The sequence below is a fragment of the Pezoporus wallicus genome, unplaced genomic scaffold (genome assembly GCF_028554395.1).
Source record: "Pezoporus wallicus isolate ANWC-B61680 ecotype Strahan unplaced genomic scaffold, APGP_CSIRO_Pwel_v1 contig_5231, whole genome shotgun sequence".
In the NCBI taxonomy this organism is placed as follows: domain Eukaryota; kingdom Metazoa; phylum Chordata; class Aves; order Psittaciformes; family Psittacidae; genus Pezoporus; species Pezoporus wallicus.
In genome coordinates this window covers 582,099-592,892 of record NW_026635973.1, presented here as the reverse complement: position 1 = coordinate 592,892, position 10,794 = coordinate 582,099, and positions in this window count along the sequence as shown.

The following is a 10,794-nucleotide window of genomic DNA, read 5'->3' as shown; positions in this document are numbered from 1 at the left end:
ATTCATTCCTGGTAATGCCTTGCCTCAGAAGATGTCCCCTCCACCTCTTCTGATGATGTTTCCTACTGGTGTCTTCAATTCGCACTCCTCCTGCTCTCTTAGAGTCAACTGTGGATAAATGAAAGTGATTCTGAGGACTGATGTCTGGTGAGTCTCGGCAAGTATGGGGCAGTCTAGGGAGGCACAACTCGGTTATTATAGCTGTCCATTTTCACAAAGCTGAATGAATTTCTTCACCACCTGCCTTACCTTCTTGTGTCAGCTTGTGCCTCCTTGACTCCACTAGCCATCATGTTTGAAGCACAGAGCCAATACTCAGACTATCCCTACCCAGCCTGTAAGTCTGTGTTCATCTGTTTAGGAGGTTTAATGGTCTAGACCATGGTGGCTTCTCTTCTAGCTAGCTTGCTCTCTTACCTCCAAACAGAAACAAGGTACAGGAGTGAGAGGTAGCTCTGTCTGTCTTGCTACAGCCTTGTATTCATATGTACCAAGGTCTGAACTCTACAGCACTTTGTAGCATGAGCCTGAATGTCGCAGAAGAAGAAAAACACACAGTTCAGTCTTTCTGGCTGGTAGATAAAGAAATACCAGTGATGCTGCTGTACAGCCTTGTGTTCCTGGTCAGTCTGCCATGGCCACCTGTCCTGGCCAATACTAAGTTGTCATCTCTTTTCACTCCTGCTGAATCCTTACCAGGAAGATACCAAGTCTGAAGAATACATAGTCTTCTAGGAGTCATAGATTTCTCCTAAGTAATACCAAATATTTGAGCCTGGAAGAATCTGGTGGGCCCTTACAGAAAACCTCCAAGGCTGGTGAACACTTCTGTATGATTTGATCTTGTTTTGCCATTGCTAGTCCACCAGTAAGGAGAATTGTTACTGATCAAGAGAGCTTGAAGGTTCTGTCCCCATCAGAGAACAAGTGTCACCAACTCCTCTAACTCATCTATATCAGCCGTGTATGATATTAAGGGGCAAACAGGCCAACCCTTCAGCATTTGCCTTCCTGCGAAGATTAAGGACTCTTTCTGTCATGGAGAACTTGGCCCTTTAATGTAGGACCAAAGTCCCTGCTGAACATATGCTTTCCAGATGGACCTAATTAAGAATATGTGGCAGCATTTGGGGGTGAATAAATAGAGAAAGAGGAAACTCGCTTAGCGGGAGGTCTATGGAAAAAGCTGCAGAGGACTAAGAACTGGAAGACTGGCTGGTGTCTTCTCACTGAGAGGCACAAATAGAGACGGGCCCATGAACTGAGTCCTTCATATTACAGAGCCAAGCTTGAAGGCTAAAGGACACAGGGAACAACAGAAGCAATGCAAAAAAATAAACCTCATGGTGTGTTTGGAGAGAAACAACTCTGAATCATGGCAAGTCAGACATTATTGCAGGGAAGGACAAGAGAGGGCTGCAGCTCAAGGGACTGGGAGGGCAGGTTAAGAGCTGTGGAAATTGCAGAAGATGACATAATTGCAGCATTTGTCATGTTTGCGATACCTCTGTTTGGGCCAGAGCTGGTTCTTTTTCAGCTATTGGTATAGCTGATGAATGCTACTTCTGTTTCCCCAGAAAGTCTTATCTTCTTAAAGAGTAATAGTGTAAGATTCTCAAAGAAATATTCTGGTATTTTCCTTACCTGCTGCAAGGCAGTTGCTCCAACTCTCCCTCCCAAGGCAAACACCTGACCAGCTCTCATTGCTTGGACTCACACCAAGACCCATCTTTCAACATTCAGGAATTGAGGACCTGCAGTTTTGGAAAGCAGCACTGGAAGGCATTGGTTAGCAGGAGAGGTAGGTTTACAATAAACAGAACATCATTTGATATTACTAATGTGACATGGAGCAGAAAAACGGCTGCAGCACCATGGTTGTAAGTTCTTTGGACCAGTGACTGCTCTTGGCCATGGATAGAGCACCTGAAAGAATAGGGCCACATTAGGGTTTCTGGAAACTCCTGTCCTGCTACTAATGAAGAAATGTGGACTTCTCCAGACAACTGGTTGGCCATCATCTCCCAAAGGAGGCCTGCAATTCAGCTCCTGCATGCACATTCAGTTCTGACCTTCAGACCTGCTGAAATCCAGGGGGACAAGTGACATCATGGTTGTGAAAGTAGGACTGGGTTTCATACAAGAACAGTTTTGCATACCAGGATTTTTCTAAGGTCTTGTTACTGATGCAGTTTCATAGTCATTGCTATGTCCTGTAATCTGCCACAGCAAAGTGCATTGATACCCCTAGGGACAACAATCACTTTATCTCTTTACATCCAGCCTCGGTTGAGAGACAAAAACTGAAGACCTCGGGTTGACCAAAAGGAAAGTGATTTGTGCATACATCTCACACTTCAAAAGATCACTGTCAGCACAGCAGAAGGAGAACCACTGTAGTTCTGGCAAACTGGTAAGTGTGCACAAAGAAACCTGAAGACTCTGGAAGTTAATCTGTTCTCCTTGGCTGAGGAATGAGTCTTCCAGAGGCTGTTTAGGCAGTTTACTGGGCCTCTGAGCAGAAATATGGGATGCAGGTGTGTCTCCACCAGGTCAGGGAATAAATTCAGGGTAAAGTATTGAGAGAGAAAAACAAGTGCAAACATGGGAAACGCAGTCACAAAACAACCACAGCATTTCAAGCAAAATTGGAGGGGGAGAGAAACTTTAAAATGTACCTAGCTCTTCCAAACAGTCATTTTGTGAGACAAGCACAGGAGATAATAGGAAACACACTTTTTACACACTGTGTAAAAGCTCTAACACCACGTCCTTCCCGTTTCTCTCCCTCTCCCCAGTGCACTCCTCCCCCAGTTCTGAGTCCTTTCCAGAGTCTGACTCCAACCTCCAGGTCCAAGGATACGATATTTTTTCTCAGGGAAGACTCCCATAGACCTCTGAGCTGCAACAGTTCCAGGCATGTGGCTATGGGAGAGCAAAAGCCCAGAAGAAATATGAAGTTCATTTTTTAACTAAAATTATGATTTATGAGGAACAGCTGAGCAGACTACGAGAGGTTTCATTTAAATAGATTTGAAAGCCACAGTGATTTAGTAGAACTGTATATGCTTGCTCTTTTGTGAGACTTATACGTCACATATGCAAGTACCAGGCTCCTACTCCTACTGTCTCTGTGTTTAGTCTTACACATGATAACCATGTGCTTTCAGCACCTAACATACACTAATGGCTTTTTTCATCAGAATTTGAGGGATGAAAAAACGAAATAAACAGACTAAGCATGCCCAAGATCTCTGGGACCAGGACCCAGTTTTCTCATATCTCAATACCAGTGCCTCAATTGCTCCCTTTCCTTATCATAGAATCATAGAACAGTTAGGGTTGGAAAGGACCTTAAGGTCATCTAGTTCCAACTCGCATGCCATGGGCAGGGACACCTCACACTAAACCATGCCACCCAAGGCTCTGTCCAGCCTGGCTCTGAACGCTGCCAGGGATGGAGCATTCACAACTTCCCTGGGCAACCCATTCCAGTGCCTCACCACCCTTACAGTAAAGAACTTCTTCCTTATATCCAATCTAAACTTCCCCTGTTAAGTTTTAACCCGTTACACTTGTCCTATCACTACAGTCCCTAATAGAGAGTCCCTCTCCAGCATCCTTGTAGGCCCCCATCAGATACTGGAAGGCTGCTATGAGGTCTCCATGCAGCCTTCTCTTCTCCAGGCTGAACAGCCCCAACTTTCTCAGCCTATCTTCATACGGGAGGTGCTCCAGTCCCCTGAGCATCCTCGTGGCCCTCCTCTGGACTTGTTCCAACAGTTCCATGCCCTTTTTATGTTGAGGACACCAGAACTGCACACAATACTCCAAGTGAGGTCTCACAAGAGCAGAGTAAATGGACAGGATCACCTCCTTGGACCTGCTGGTCACACTCCTTTTGATGCAGCCCAGGATGCAGTTGGCTTTCTGGGCTGCGAGCACACACTGCAGCCGGCTCATGTTCATTTTCTCATCAACCAACACCCCCAAGTCCTTCTCCGCAGGGCTGCTCTGAATCTCTTCTCTGCCCAACCTGTAGCTGTGCCTGGGATTGCTCCAACCCAGGTGTAGGACCTTGCACTTGGCATGGTTAAACTTCATGAGGTTGGCATCAGCCCACCTCACAAGCGTGTCAAGGTCCCTCTGGATGGCATTCCTTCCCTCCAGGGTATCAACCGAACCACACAGCTTGGTGTCATCGGCAAACTTGCTGAGGGCGCACTCAATCCCACTGTCCATGTCACTGACAAAGATGTTGATCAAGACCGGTCCCAACACTGATCCCTGAGGGACACCACTCATTACTGGTCTCCAGCCGCACATTGAGCCATTGACCACAACTCTCTGTGTGCGGCCATCCAGCCAGTTCTTTATCCACCGAGTGGTCCATCCATCAAATTGATGTCTCTCCAATTTAGAGACAAGGATGTCATGTGGGACAGTGTTGAATGCTTTGCACAAGTCCAGGTAGATGATGTCAACTGCTCTACCCCTGTAGCCCCATCATAGAAGGCCACCAAATTGGTCAGGCAGGATTTCCCCTTAGTGAAGCCATGCTGGCTGTCACCAAGCACCTTGTTGTTTTTCATGTGCCTTAGCATGCCATCCAGGAGAACCTGCTCCAAGATTTTGCCAGACACAGAGGTGAGACTGACTGGTCTGTAATTCCCCGGGTCATCCCATTTCCCCTTCTTGAAAACGGGGGTTATATTTCCCTTTTTCCAGTCATCAGGAACTTCACCTGACTGCCATGATTTTTCAAATATGATGGCCAGTGGCTTAGCAACTTCATTCGCCAGCTCCTTCAGGACCTGCAGATGGATTTCATCAGGTCCCATGGACTTGTGCACGTTCAGGTTCTTAAGATGGTCTTGAACCAGATCCTCTCCTACAGTGGGCCTAGGGTCTTCATTCTCACAGTCCCTGTATCTGCCTTCCAAGACTTGGGTGGTGTGGTCAGAGCCTTTGCCAGTGAAGACCAAGGCAAAGAAGCCATTAAGAACCTCAGCCTTCTCCAAATCCAGGGTAGCCAGTTCTCCCAATAACTTCCAAAGGGGGCCTACATTGTCCCTAGTCTGTCTTCTATTCATTATGTACCTATAGAATCCCTTCCTGTTATCCTTAACATCCCTAGCCAAGTTTAATTCTAACTGGGCCTTAGCTTTCCTAACCTGGTCCCTAGCTCCCCGGACAACATCCCTGTATTTTTCCCAGGACGCCTGTCCTTGCTTCCACCTTTTATAAGCCTCTTTTTTCCTTTGAATTTTCCTCAGCAGCTCCTTATCCATCCAAGGAGGTCTCCTGGCCCTCCTGCTGCACTTCCTTCTAGTCGGGATGCAACACTCCTGAGCTTGCAGTAGTGATCCTTGAATATCAACCGAGAGTCTTGGGCCCCCTTGCCCTCTAGGGCTATATCCCATGGAACCTTACTAAGAAGATTCCTGAAGAGACCAAAGTCTGCTCTCTTGAAGTCCAGGGCAGTGAGCTTGTTGCATGCTCTTCTCACTGTCCTGGGGATCTCAAATTTGACCACCTCATGATCGCTGCATCCAAGGCTGCCCTGGAGCGTGACATTTCCAACCAGCCCTTCCCTGTTGGTGAGCATGAGGTCAAGCATGGCTCCTCTCCTTGTTAGCTCTATATTAGTTGCAGAAGGAAGCTGTCTTCCACACAATTGAGGAACCTCCTGGATTGCTTGTGCCGGACCATATCGTCGCTCCAACAGATATCAGTGGTTGAAGTCACCCATGAGAACAAGGGCCTGTGAGTGTGAGGCTGTTCCTATCTGTCTATAGAGTGCTTCATCTGCAGATTCCTCTTGATCAGGCGGTCTGTAACAGATCCCCACAGTAATGTCTCCCATAGCTGTTCTCCCTTTGACCCTGACCCACAAACTCTGTGGACTGCTCACCTGTCCCCAGACAGAGTTCCATACTCTCCAGCCTATCCCTAACATTAATGGAAACTCCCCCTCCCCACCTGCCAGGCCTGGCTTTTCTAAGGAGCCTGTAACCTTCCATTCCAACACTCCAGTCATAGGAGCCATCCCACCATGTTTCTGTGATCCCTATTATATCATACCCCCGTAGACGCGCACACATCTCTAATTCCTCTTGTTTGTTCCCCATGCTACGGGCATTTGTATAGAGGCATCTGAGCCGAGCTCCACATGAAGCCGGCTCATTGGCTGGAGCAGCTGGGATATCTCTACATTGCTCCCAGCATTTATTATAGGTGATGGCAACTGACTGGGAGTGTTGGGATGGAATGATGCCCCCTCCCCCAGCACATCTAGTTTAAAGCACTTTGACCAGTCTGGCAAGCCTCATACCAAAACTGCTGCTCAGACCAGCTCCATCAGCCCGCAGTAGATCTGGCCTACAAACTTGCATCCCGTGTTCAAGACACCCAAACCCCTGCGTATGGCACCACCCTTCTAACCATTTATTAACCTGGCCAAACCTCCTAGCCTTTTTGGGGTCCTCCCCTTTATCCTGGAGTATTGATAAAAAGGCAATCTGAGCTCCAAAGCCCCTAACCACCTCTCCCAGGGCTCTGTAGTTCTTTATGTTCTCCAGGCTACTGCTATCTATATCACTAGCACTGCTATCTATATCACTTCTCACCCAGAGCTTCCCTGCCCACAGCAGAAGGATTGGAACTAGATGAACTTTAAGGCCTTTTCCCACCCAAACCATGGTTCTATGACACATCATGCATAGAATCATAGAATAGTTAGGGTTGGAAAGGACCTTAAGATCACCTATGTTGTTGCCACAAGTGACAGTTCATCTCCAGGAGTCCCCTGGCTGCATCATAGGATGGTAAGGAACAAGTTGGGGAAATGCCTGGGCCGGTGGAAAGCTCACCCTGGGGACTGCTGGCCCCTGTCAACAGGAGGCCCTTTGCCATTACTGCCTTCATTGCAACTTAGCCAAAGAACCCAGCTGAATCCAGACATAGAAACACGTATTGACACACAGAGAAGAGTTGATGCTCTTCAGAGGAATAGATAAAAAACACACTAACTTAAAAAGTCACAGAAGAAACTATTAGTCCACTCAAACTAACTGGTAGGCTCTATCTATTTAATCTACCACTCTCCTACAGACAACCTCACTCACTCAAACACTGCCAAAAAGCATGTGAACACACTTGGACCTGCCTTTATTTCAATAAAGCAACATGGAGCTTCCCTTCCTATGCCAGGTCTAAGACAGGGACAGCTATTTAAACTTTTATTAATGAGCTTACCCCACCTCAGCAGTGAGCGGAATACTGTTTTCTTATATCTCAGCAAAAGTCACTGAAAACCAATTTGTTTTTCTACTAAACAATTACAGAGAAAATTTCTCTGTAAGTTGCATTTGGCAGACTGTCTTCAGTGGTGCAATAATAAATATGTCTACTTTTGCATTCCTCCTCACTTTCAAATTTAATTGCATGTTGCTTATAGCGTTTCATAATGTAGAAGCCCAACATATATGAGAAAGTCTGTCTGATTGCTTTTCTTGCACATAACAGTTGTTTAATATGCTCTGGAACTGACATTGGTGGAAGCTAAGCATCCAACATTTTTTAAATAACTCTATATAATAGATAATTATAACATAAATTATATAATAGACAATCTGTGTTTTATCTATGTCCAGATAGCTAAAAGCTAATACCCCTTGTTTATAAGGATTCTACTTCTCTCATAATGGCAACCTGAAACAAGGTTAATGTCTCAATGTCAACTGTGTATCAACAGAAAGTAAGGTTCAACATCATATGGAAGTGGTGTTTATACCATCTCATGTAGCAGCCAGACAAGACTAGTAGAGCTTTATTGGCCCTCTTACCTCAGACAAGTTGTAGAATAGGATCCAAATACATTTCTTCCTGCTCCACTGTCTATGTTACTTCTTCTGAAAGAGATAAACAAATGCCCTCTTCAGGGCATTGCTTGTGTTTTATTAGTGTTTGGTCAGACCATGGAGGTCAGCTCCATATCCTAAGTACTTCAAGTCTGGCAGCATCTGGATGTAGAGCTGGTCTCATGTCAAAGAAATACACCACCTGGAAAATCTATGTTTACATATTAATCTGTTGGCCACTACATGCTGATACACTTGATCTTAAACAGAAAGCTTCATAGATGTGTAGGCCTAGAAATCACTGTTGCTAATGTGTTCTACATATAACCTGTAGGTAGAAAGTGGCTCAGTTCCCAAAGTCTAGAAAAAAGTCACAGTAAATCCCTGTGATTTGAAAATGTGATGCATTCGGAGGCACACGTGCACACTGCAGTGAAGAAATCCTGCTTCACACATGGCAAAATAAAAGCTTGGGGAAAATCTTTAGTGCTGAGGTGGGTTGCATATGTGTTTTTGCAAGTGTATTTATGTAGAGCTTTTAGATCCCAAAACTAGAGGCCTTGCTCAGGCAAAAATCCAACTGGCTGAAATGGAAATGTTGCCTTATGCAGTCTGCAAAACTGGTCTGGGAGTCTGTGTTTGTGCATTCTCTGTGCATGCTAAAGGTCAAGGAAAAGGTTGCCAGGACTTCTTATTTGTGTCTCCGTCCCCAGTACATAGCCAAGATGCAGGTAAATTTCCCATGACTTTTAAAGAGCCTGTAGAATTTGGCCCACTGGGTATCAAAACAGCCCTGAACAGTGGAATACAGCTGAATTATTCCAACACCAGACAAATGGGTCTGCCTAACCTAAGCTATAACATTTGAATTATTAATGTTCTCTAATAAAGGGGATAAAGTGTCTGTAGAACAGAGTGTTTCAGAGCTCTGTTAAAGATCATGCCTATTTTAATTTAAAAGTTCAGCTTGAGGAGAGACAATGCTGGCATTGTGTTACAGAGATTTAAAACTAGTCTGTCTTGAGGATTTTCCTCCGTCCTTATCTGTAATAATAGAATTTTAAAAAGAGTCAGAGCAAGAGCAGCAGCACTGGAAAATATCTTTCTCAGAAACTATAGCAGACAGGTCACAACATTTTTAAACAATGATAGTAACATTTATTCTATCAAAGCCATTTTATGTTTTATTTGGAACTCTGGCGCCTTTATTTTTTTAAGCTCTCATAACATGACACTAATTACAGACATCAAGATGCTCTATAGAAGATACCAGTCAAAATCCAGATGCTGCTTCTTTTCCTTGCTCTGCACTCCCACCCCAGCCATTTTGTGTGCATTACATCATTACATAGTTTATTTTAAAAGTGCCTCAAAAATGCAATGATAGTAATCGTAGACAGCAGGAAATTGATGGTGAGCACCTCTGGTCTGCAAATTCCTTTACAGAGCACTCCTGCTGCTCATCAGAAGACCTTCTTTTTAGCAGAGACTTGAAAATAGAGAGGCTTGAGGACTGAGTTTGGGTGATGTGTTAAAAAGATATCGGGTTAAAGTAATTTTTGTCTTAGTACTGTACATACATGTTTCCCCTTCTCTGTCTCTGCCACCAAACGGGAATGACCAGATCAGTCTGCACTGCTTGGCACCCACAGGCACAGGTTTGGGTTGAAACTTCTCGAGAGAGACCCACATCTCAGGGGTACCAGCTAGCCCAGAGAAACATAAGACAACATACAGGCTGCAAGAAGTCATTGCCATTCCTTGGGTAGCTGATGTAGTCTTTAGCTCTTCAGGCAGTGGTGGTCCTCCATGAAACGCCCATAACCAAGGGCCTTTAGCTACCAGTGGCAGCAGTAAAAATGAACTATCGTATGGCTTTTAGAAATGTTGATCAGCTGCCCATACCAGGTGGTAAAATTGCCACCAAAACTGTAGAGTTTCACCTTGACTTGACCACATGAACATCTGCAGGCTACATGTGACATTTTAGCCAGGGTAGCATCATACAGAGGAACATCTGAGCCATGACGTGCCCCTCTGCATGCCCGCACAGCATCACAGGGATTCCCCACAACTCATACCATGTTTCCCGGCTGGCATCATCAAAATGGCCAGCTTTTGTCAGGATAACAAGAACTCAGCTCTGCTGAATGTCACCGACCACTTAGCACATCCTGGGACCTTCATGGTGACACATACACACAGCCCTTTGTGCTGTAGGGCCGAGTGACAGCCATCTCCCTCATATTTTCCCACAGGCAGACAGCTCACAGGATGGAATCTCAGCCCCACTGTAAGTGTGAATCAGGATTTCAGCCAAAACATTGCGACAAACACATTTGTCCTGCAGAGTAAGCAAATAAAGTGGCAACACTGCACCAGTAAAGAACAGGAAGCTTTTGATGACACTGGCTCCAATTTTTTAGCCTATTAAGATTCCCATTGCCCTCAGGCTCATTATTCAGCAATGAATAAACACCAATAAATCTGAAATAACAAGTGAAACACACACATTTAAGCAAAAAAATAATCCTTGGAAATGTTCTTTCCTTTACCACATTAGAAACAGTCGGCACAGCAGTATAAGGGTGACTATGAAGCTCTGAAACACATCTCATCCTCCAAAATAAGTGTCCCACAAGCCTGCTGAGATGCAAGATTTAGGTCTTGGGAGGGTCTTAGGACGTTAGGATCTCAGGGAAGAAGGGAAGATCTATGGTGGGAATCGTGTCACTAATTACCTTCATACTTGTATTTAAAGAGCTCCTTTCTGGCAGTAAACTGGACTAAAATAAGTAAGGACTGAAATAAGTATGGTGATTTTCCTTCTCCACTCCAGTGCTGTCAGGAGTGGTGCAATCTGAACACACCTTTATGTCTACGTTGCGCTGTCAAGCACTTATGCTCTATTTCATGTCTATGAAAATCATGT